This window comes from Podarcis bocagei (assembly GCF_964188305.1).
Source record: "Podarcis bocagei genome assembly, chromosome: 3".
In the NCBI taxonomy this organism is placed as follows: Eukaryota; Metazoa; Chordata; class Lepidosauria; order Squamata; family Lacertidae; genus Podarcis; species Podarcis bocagei.
This window is the reverse complement of record NC_138127.1, coordinates 52,311,995-52,321,862: the sequence shown is the minus strand read 5'-3', so window position 1 is coordinate 52,321,862 and position 9,868 is coordinate 52,311,995. Positions and strand designations below refer to the sequence as shown.

General features: G+C 41.1%; 1 long non-coding RNA gene across 1 annotated transcript in view; it reads left to right on the top strand.

The window, feature by feature from the left end:
• Positions 1-9,868, top strand: part of LOC308583372 — a 444,074-nt gene that overhangs the window by 257,692 nt on the left and 176,514 nt on the right. The gene's annotated exons all lie outside the window — the stretch shown is intronic.

Sequence of the window (9,868 nt, the reverse complement as noted above, 5' to 3'; positions counted from 1 at the left end):
GTTTTTCCTAGTATATCAATGTCATATTCTAAGACCAAGCACTCAAGTTCATCCATCTTGGCTCAGAGGCTTCTAGAATTTGTGAATAAACACTTGTGTACAGTCTCTTTCTTCAAGTGTGTTTGGCACTTGTTTTGACCTGTGATGCTCTGGCCTCTCTGAAGTACTACTTGCATCCTTGCATTCTCAATGCCTACTTCTACATGGTCCCTGTTTACATGTTCATCTCATTCTCCCTGACAACAGGGGAGCTATCACCATGGGAACAGGACACAGCTATAATGCCCTTGAAGGTTTCAAGGGAACCTCTCCACCAACCTCTCTGCCTTTTTTTAGCTTTTCCAGGTCTGCTACCTTGGCCTCAAGGGAATGAACTTGTTCCCATAGTCAGGAACTCATAAAAGTGGGGACCATATTGCATGTGGGTTCCATTCCTGGCTCCCACATGCATTGGTGGAGTGCGCAGAAGCCTGTTACACCCCATTATGCCCTGTTATGCTCCTGTTATGCCCCGCCCCTGCCCCATCATGCATCAGTTGGACACGTGCAAAATGGCCACCATCTGTAGTACCTTGGGACTTATGCGACAGACAGTACAAAACCCTGGAAAGCTCCCATTCCCCTGCTGCCATTTTACCTGTATAATTGTTTTTTTGTAGGTTAAGTTACTTTATTGAGAAGCTGGGTTTTCTTTAAAAAGACCTGCTTGATCTAAGTGTCAGGAGGAGGGTCGGAGTGGAGCATTCAGGCCTCCTCACCTTGCTGCCAAATTTGCACGTCTGCTTAACTCGCCTTGACGCTTTATCAGCTGGAGCCAAGAGGCTTTGTCAGCTGAGGGTCCCTGACTGTACTTCTCACACAGATAACTTAAAAGTTACTTTCCCTGAGGTAATGTGGTGTTTAATTTTCGAGTGCAAAGCAAAGTGAAGACAGCTCATAATGCTTGCAAATCCCTTTCCTATTAAATCTTATTTGGTAAGTCTTTTCCCACTCTTTAATATTTTCTACTAAAGCATACACCAAGCCTTTATTTGAAGCGATTGCGTTACATTGCTCTCCAACCTCACAAAACTCCCGCAATGCCCTGATTTATTAAAACTAGACTAAGTTTAATTAAATTCTCATACACACATTCAAACAAAGATCCCCTGTGGGGGCTGGTAGTGAGGAAGAGGCAAAAACAAATGGTTTGAAATATTGCCGAGCATCTCCCTTAAAATGCAGATTATTATTGCACACCACCCCAACCTCCAAGCAGGTGTTCTAGGAGCTTCCTCAAGGTTTCCTTTTGTGAATGAGGCACAGTGGAGACTGTGGTGTCTTCATGATATATGGCTTGTTTACGCTTATATACAACCTGAGCCTGCAATGCTTTTCCGTGCTTTTCCACACAGCAGGCAGAAAAAGTTGCACAGGCAGTAAAGCGTTACTTGGTTACAAACTGGTAAATGTTCCTAAACTATTGTTCATCTGAAAAAGACAGAGGTTGGGTCAGGGCCGAATTTAGGTTTGATGAGGCCCTAAGCTACAGAAGATAATGGGGCCCTTTATATGTCCAGCTATCCTTTGTCAACAGCAAATTTTCGCTGTTTTTTGTGTTGAATATATGCTATAGGGTAATTTATGGACCTAATAGGTATCTAAAGCCATTTGACAAGCAGAATGTAGGCACCCTATATATAGAAATGAGCAAAACAGTGATATTTTAGGGAGCAGGCTAGCAGGTGGGGCCCATTACTTACATCATAGGACCCTACACATCACAAAACACAGCTGTATGTAGGTTTTATTTTATTTGTTTTTTATCTTATATTTTAGAAATGTACATCCAGTTTTTTTCCCTTTAAATTTTTGGGGGGCCCCCAAGAGAGGGGGCCCTAAGCTATAGCTTGTTTACCTTATTCGTAAATACGTAAATCCAGCACTGGGTTGGGTAAAGCTACACTTCATAGAGTGGTTCAACAATCAATCCCTCTTCCCAGGGAACTCTGCGGGTTGTAGGTTGAAGAGAAAATACCTGATAAAAGTGCAAATGAATGTTGGAACAGACTGAGGCACATTCGTACATCCCAAGAACTGAGTAAGCTTTGTGCAAGCAAATCAGTATGGATAAAGAGGTTGTTTGGAGGAGCCCCCTGTTTCCCATGAAGAGGATCATTGAATTGAAGCAGAAGTAGTTCGTGTTTCAGAGGCAAAAATTAATGGATTGCTAGAAATTCCAGGCAAAGATTGGAGCTTGTGCCATCACTGAGCTGGCTCTCATATCACATTTCTCAAAACAAACCACAGGTAGTAAATCAAAAGCAGTGCTTGGCTTCTCCTTGTGGTTTGTTTGAAGAAAGCCAATCGCAAGCCCAGGTTTAGATGATTTGATGAGCCAAACAATGGATTGCTTCCACAGCAGCAGAGGAGGAGCAAAATGCTCATGATTTCAGCCCACTGGCCATTCACATTGATCCACAGCTTATTTTAACTATGGCTTAATGTGATGTGTGAGCCACATAAGAAATATGTATCTGCCTCTATCTACGTAGTGTGCTTAAATTTATCTTTTTCTGTCATGTGGCCTTGTCTCCATACTTTTATTTTTTTTATATAAATTTTTTATTGATTTTACAGAATTTTAAAGAACAAACAAACACTTAAAAAGACATACAAACACGTATAATTTCATAACATTTTTTCATAAACCTCTTTTCTGAGACTCCCCCATACCCCCCCTTTCTGCATCCCAATGTCCATAATTTTACAGCAACTCCCAATTGTTGCTTTCCAACCTCTGTCATCTTAGTCTTCTCTGTGATCTGACCTTATATCACTGTATCCCTTTATTCCTAAAAACCACAACACTCTAACATTCATCAAGTTTATAATAGTCCTTAAGATAACTTTTGAATTTTCTCCATTCTTCTTCCACCGTCTCTTTTCCTTGGTCACGGATTCTGCCTGTCATCTCGGCCAGTGTCATATAGTCCATCACTTTCATCTGCCATTCTTCCAGAGTGGGTAGATCTTGTGTCTTCCAATACTTTGCGATGAGTATTCTTGCTGCTGTCGTAGCATACATAAAAAAAGTTCTATCCCTCTTTGACACCAATTGGCCGACAATGCCCAAGAGAAAGGCCTCTGGTTTTTTAGGGAAAGTACATTTAAGTACCTTTTTCATTTCATTATAGATCATTTCCCAGAAAGCCTTAATCCTCGGGCATGTCCACCAAAGGTGATAGAAGGTACCTTCAGTCTCTTTACATTTCCAACATTTGTTATCGGGCAAATGATAAATTTTTGCCAGCTTGACTGGGGTCATGTACCACCTATAGACCATTTTCATAATGTTTTCCTTTAAGGCATTACATGCCGTAAATTTAATACCGGTGTTCCACAACCATTCCCAGTCAGCTGACATAATGTTATGGCCGACATCCTGTGCCCACTTAATCATAGCCGATTTAACTGTTTCATTCTGTGTATTCCATTTCAGCAGCAAGTTATACATTCTTGATAGATTCTTAGTATTGGGTTCTAACAGTTCAGTCTCTAATTTTGATTTTTCCACCTGAAAGCCAATTTTCCTGTCCTGTTTGAAAAACTCCATTATTTGATGATATTGAAACCAATTTTGTACTTTATGTTTCATTTTCTCATGACTTTGTAATTTCAGTTTATCTCCATCCTGTTCCAAAATTTCCCAATACTTCGGCCATCCGACCTCCATATTGAGTTTCTTCACTGCCTTAGCCTCTACTGGTGACACCCATCTGGGGGTTTTGTTTTCCAACAGATCTATATATCTTATCCAGACATTGAACAATGCTTTTCTAACAATGTGGTTTTTAAAGGCACTATGCAGCTTGATTTTATCATACCATAGATATGCATGCCAACCAAAAGCATTATTGAAACCTTCCAGATCCAAAATGTCTGTATTCTCAAGGAGCATCCACTCTTTCAGCCAGCAGAAAGCTGCTGCCTCATAGTACAATTTTAAGTCCGGCAGGGCAAAAACCCCTCTTTCTTTAGCGTCTGTCAATATTTTAAATTTGATTCTGGGCTTTTTGCCCTGCCAGACAAATTTCGAAATATCTTTCTGCCACCTCTTAAAACATTCCATCTTGTCAAGAATCTGCAAGGTCTGAAACAAAAATAACATTCTAGGCAATACATTCATTTTAATCACTGCGATTCGGCCTAACATTGACAGTTTCAGATTTGATGTCTCCATACTTTTAAAAAAGAATTCTGAACTGGCCACTTTTGTTTTGAAGACGAAAAAAAAATCATGGGGTTCTAATTCAGAAAGTGCTGCTGATCCTGGTCCTTGCTGAAAATCCTCCCCCCCCCCCCAGAGAGAGAGAGAGAGACTTGCTCTTGAGAGTGCTTGTTGCTACACACAGCAATTTGGGCAGCAAACAGCAGCCAAGGAGGGGTTGGTGTTGAGGAGCAACACTTTCTGGAAGAGGGCACCATGGCTGCTTTTTCTTCAAAATAAAAGTAGCCAGTTAAGAATGCATTTGTAAAAGACTTGAAAAGTGGGTATCACTTAGTTCAGTTGTAACAGGTTGGTTGAACAGCAATAGACAGGATTTGAATCGACACTTCAAAGCCACGGCTATTCTTCTCTCTCTCTGTGTGTGTGTGTATTTGGGTATGTACTCTATGCTGCCTCTTTCTCCCCCTCTGCAGCGAATCTTCACTCATATTGCTAAGCTCTGGTGAGTTCTTGCACTTGTAAAGCCTTACCTTGGATGATTAATCCCTAAACATTAACCTTAGGAATGAATCAGAAATTAATGTTAATGAAGAAATGCCAACTTAAAGGGATTTCAATAATGCTTTGCCTTAAGAGGCAAGCACATGCCATATATGGAGCTTTACAAAGGTTCTGTCTTTCTTATTGCTCCCAAAGAGAGCATTTGGGTTAATTAAACAAATTCAAATCCTTAAAAGCAGGAGGAGACCCAGAAAACTTGCTTCCCAGAGGCCTCCTCTCTTCAAGCACTGCTTGTTTCTACTCCTTTTAAAGGGGGAAAAGAAGGAGAAGAGAATGGTTGCTTCATTCATTGTTCTGTAGAGTGGCCGTGTCTTCTGCTTTATGGAGACACTCTTGTATCTGAGGGTCTCAGAGAGCAGCCTTCCGTTTGAAGATATTCAAGTGCAGGTTAAAGATGAAGAACCATATGGAGGGATAGCAGTAGCCCTGAAGTTACCCATCAACAGAGAGCCGCAGGGCATGGACAGCAACTCAGCAGTAATTCTCTCTAAACATGCATGCATATGTGCATAAATATATAAAAATTAGCATATGTAAATGTTATGCAACTTATTGTCTTCTTTTCTCCTCTTCTTTGATGACGTGACTCACCTTTCCTCCCACTTTGTGTGTGTGTGTGTGGTATAAGTGTCCACCTTGAGCTACCAGTTATGAAGTCCTATCACACCTTGACATAGACCTATGCCACTCCCAAGCCAGGTACTGCACCTTTCGGACAAGGTGGGGAGCGTCCCAAAAGCAAACCTAGACCATGTTCACACAATCTGAGGTTTCTGTTAAGCTGGGGCTCCTTCATGTTCAGACATTGATGGTCCTGGTAATAATATCTTAGAGCCAGTGATGCACAAGACCAAGTCACGAGGTTGCGGGTCTCCGACCACTGCATTTGTGGGATGCGCCCTTTCAACAACCTTCTTACTTGTGTGCTGTTTTCAAAATCTAGGAGGAAAATAAGGTAGCCCATACTGCTGCAGCTGTTCTGTATTTTGATATATGAACTGTGTTCCTTGGGTGGGTCTTATTTGCTGCTGCTGCTGTGCCATATTTAGCTGCAGAGCTAATTGGCATCCTATCCTCCATTGTGGCTGGAGGTGGGGCCTCTCCATCAGTTTTAACAGGTGCACATTAGTCATAAAGGCTATTTTTTCTGTTTAAAGTGTGCACCGGCAGAGGCGGCACATTTCTGTCATTGTGGAAGATATGATCGGAATCTAGCTGGCTGCTCAGCTGATCCACTCCAACTGAACCCCAATCCCTTCCACTTCTTCCCGTATATTTCAGGAAAGTTACACTAAAAGGGCTTTTGGCCATTACACCACTGCACCATCATAACCTGGATTTATGCTAGTATAAGGGATTTAGTAACAATCTGACCTCTCAGGCAAGTAACTGAGAGGTCAAATAATGAACCCAAAAATCTGCTGCCTCCCCCCCTCCACTTTCCAAAAAACATAAAATTATGAATCCAATTATCCATTCCAATTTTCACCTGTTAAATGCACGATAATTCTTCACGATAGAATCACAGAGCAGTAAACAGGGTGAAGAAAGGAAGTAATCTGAGGGCTTTTGTTCTCATTAGCTTAGTAGCAGATGGTCTCTTTTTCCATGTGACAGTGAAACAGCGTCTCTTATACAGCAAATTGACTCTCTTTAGCATCCCCTCCTTTCCACATCTGCAGTTTTCAATCACAATTCCGAAAAGCACACACCTGTAATGTTTCATGGCAGCCACAAGAGGGCGTGAAAACATTGCACCTTCCTTCGAACACACTCACCTAAAAAAGGCTGGTGAGCTCTCACCCCATGAGTCACAGAGCTGTACTTCCCATGTACCACAGCAAAGCATTACCTTGCTAGCATGAAGCTATCTAGATGTTTTTCTTAAACTGCTAAACATTTAATGCAATCGTGTATACCACTTCCATGAAGATTTAACATCCTCAGATGAAGTGAAGAAATCTCAGTTTCCAGTTACACATTACCAACATATATGGGGGGGGGGTGTAAGATGATGATGATGATGATGATGATGATGATGATGATGATGATTTTATTATTTATACCCCATCCATTTGTCTGGGTTTCCCAAGCCACTCTGGGCGACTCTCAACAGAATGTTAAAAACACGATAAAACATCACACATTAAACTGCATATCATTTGCAGACTGAAAGCAACAACAACTAATACCAACTGTATTCTCAGATTGCTTGGAAAGGAACAGGGGAAGGAAAAGGCTTAGGCAATTGTGGGAAGGTAGGGACCTTCAGTTGTCACAACTGGGAAGAGTTTCAGCTTATTGCACAGATATCACTTGGGCTTGTATTCACTGGATCTTTACAGAAGATTGCAAGCACTGATCCCAGTCCATTGCCCCCTAGCAGTGATCCATCAAAACGTGCCTGGCAATTGGAATACTGCCACCAGCAACAGTTAATCGATGCAAGATTATCTTCTGCATCTGGCAAGATAAACTAACTCATTCCTGCCCCCCCCAAAACCCCCGATCATTTATATTTGCTTATCACTGGATTTCAGAATCAGTTTGCTTTGGGAATTCATAGATAATGGGACTTAAGGGAAATTTGCTTGTAAACAATTCGAATTTATTTTTTTCCTAAGCTTAGTGTCGTACGGCGGCGTCATCAAACATGGTTTGATACAAGCATATCAAACGCTAGATTACAACTCTATCCTGTGGGTTAAAGGGTCCTCTGGAAAAGTGTGCAGAGAGGATTGCAATGGAATAGGGGAAGTAGGAGGTCATGGAAGACATCTTGAGTCCAAGCCAATGAGTTTCCAAGCAATGTGACATCCAAGACCAGACCCATCCCTTGCAGCACAGTTGATTGCATGTTTACTTGGAAGCAGGATCTTCCAAACAACTACTCTATCCCAACTTAAGAATGGAAAATGAAATACTGGTGGATAACAAAAGAGATCTGAAGATGCTCTCAAGGCAAATCTAAAAAGAAATGCATTTCATTGATTTTCTTCAAGACACAGGCACATAAATCATATCTTACATTTCGGTACAGTGGTACCTCGGGTTAAGTACTTAATTCATTCTGGAGGTCCGTTCTTAACCTGAAACTGTTCGTAACCTGAAGCACCACTTTAGCTAAAGGGGCCGCCTGCTGCTGCCGCACCGCCGAAGCACAATTTCTGTTCTCATCCTGAAGCAAAATTCTTAACCCGAGGTACTATTTCTGGGTTAGCGGAGTCTGTAACCTGAAATGTATGTAACCTGAAGCGTATGTAACCCGAGGTACCACTGTACAATGCATAACTTAATATGGCTACAAAAGTTCATTTTTCCTATGATAACACACGTTTCAGGGGACAATAGTCCTTACTGTCCAAAATCTGCCTGAGAAGCAATCTTAGCTATGTGGTACAACAAACCATTTCTTACTACTCTGTGTCTATCCAGAGTAAAAGATTGTAAGTATATGTAAATTTCAGCATCTTGATATCTAACTAGACAAGAACATGCAGTACTCTGTGTTGCAATACTTCCTTCGAGCAGAATCCATGTCACTAATGGTGCTTGGGTGCTCTGTTCTGCTCAGGCACAAGAATGTTGTAAATCAAAGCTTGGCAACCCCACCTGTGTCCTCTCACAGTAGGCATAGAATCTCCATTGCAATCCAAACTTTCATGAGCATGCCTTTTAGTTTGTGATCTAGGGAATGCGTACACATTACAGGCTTAAAACACAGCTAGGTTGCTCCATTTCTCAATTTGGATTGAAGTTGGTTTGGGGGGTGGAATGCCCAACAGGATTGATGCAAGACAGTGGCTAATGTTGTGTCCATACAGATTTCCAAACAAGTGGTGGGAGCACACTGAGTGCAAGTAATCAGGAGTCACTATGGGGAAAAAGTGGGTAATTCATTCCCCAAGTTAGCAAGATTCATTTGATGATAAGAAACTGAGCCTTTAGTGTCATTGACCCAGCCCTGTGGAATACTCTGCCAGTAGAGATTCAGCTTTTCAACTTTTCTTTCCCATCAAGCTTATGCAGATAATAATGCACCTTTCCATCATGGTGCATGATTTCTGATTTTAACATTTTTATCTGATCCGTATTGCATAGTTTTATGTATGATTGTTGTACACCACTGTGGTTTTTTTAAAATGAATAGCAAAATATAAACATTTTTATAAATTAACGTAGGCCTTGGTATACACAGTGGAGGTGGCACATGAATAAAAGTCTTGCTACTTGTAGGACCTATGATTGGTGAAAAAGTGTGAGGCAGACTTAGGCATTTTATGATATGTGAAGCTGCCCTTAGTTCTTATCATTGTATAGCTTTTGGATATGGATACATTTAAACATGGCTACGCATCCCTTCCATAAGGGCTGATAACAATATAGAGGCTGCTCATCTTGCGGAGTCAGGGTCTAATATACAAGTCGTCTAGTGGTGCAACAATAAAACGACTAGCACATTTGCCCAGCTAAGCAGGGTCTAGTATGGCTTCAGTTTGGATGGGGGACCATGCATTGAGATTTCTGCATTGCAGGGGGTTGGACTAGATAGCTCTCAGGGTCCTTACAACTCCATAGAATTATATTCTATGATGCCATATATTTAAGAAATCAGTATGTGTGAGATGAAATGAGGTAAATAAAAGCAAAACCAGAATCTGTCGTTATGCAGGCAATTCAAATGCAATTGTACATAAGCTATTCTGGCATGCACCATTATGTACCTAAGGGGACATGAAATTACTTAGTCATTTTTTATTTTGTGTAAAGAAGAACTTGATTTCACACACACAACCGAAAATAAGTTAGCATCGGTGAAACAAATTCTGTTCCAAATGCTGAAATATAGCTTGCCATGAATCTAACACCATATAAATCTCTTTCAGCTAATTAGAAACTGGATCAACATACTATTTGCCTAAAGTCATATTAAGAATCCCACCAAGGCACAAGCTTTACTAAGGCTGTTCATGTAAACAGAAGGAAGTGTTGCAGTTAGTTTGAGGTTTTGTCCCCCTTGAAAATGTGATCTCTGAAATGGGTTTTTGCAGGAGTTGCAGCTAACCCTTTGCTTTCTGCTTATTCCAAGTTAAAAAT